We start from the raw sequence: 326 nt of genomic DNA, 5'->3' as shown, positions 1-326 counted from the left end.
TGCATGTTGTACAATGTGTATTTGATAAAGAACGGCCTTTGGTGGCCCGTGGACACTTTTTGTGCATCGGTGAAATGAAAATAAATGTGAACATGGTTGTGGTGCGAGGCTGGAAACAAATTGCGAGGTCTAAATGGTTTTTCCTTTATGGTCAGCAGACAAGAGGAGAAAAGCGATGCAAGCATCTGTCTTCAGTCCCCACAAACTAAAGGGCAGCAAAGAGTGATGTGAATCTAAGTGTTTTATTACAGCCGGGATTTGTCTTTATTTACCCCCGCGCTCATGAATATGAATACACATTTGGGTCAGGGAGGTACCTATTCACC

This window comes from Eretmochelys imbricata, chromosome 4, assembly GCF_965152235.1.
Source record: "Eretmochelys imbricata isolate rEreImb1 chromosome 4, rEreImb1.hap1, whole genome shotgun sequence".
Classification (NCBI taxonomy): Eukaryota; Metazoa; Chordata; order Testudines; family Cheloniidae; genus Eretmochelys; species Eretmochelys imbricata.
Note: the sequence above shows the minus strand (reverse complement) of the source record.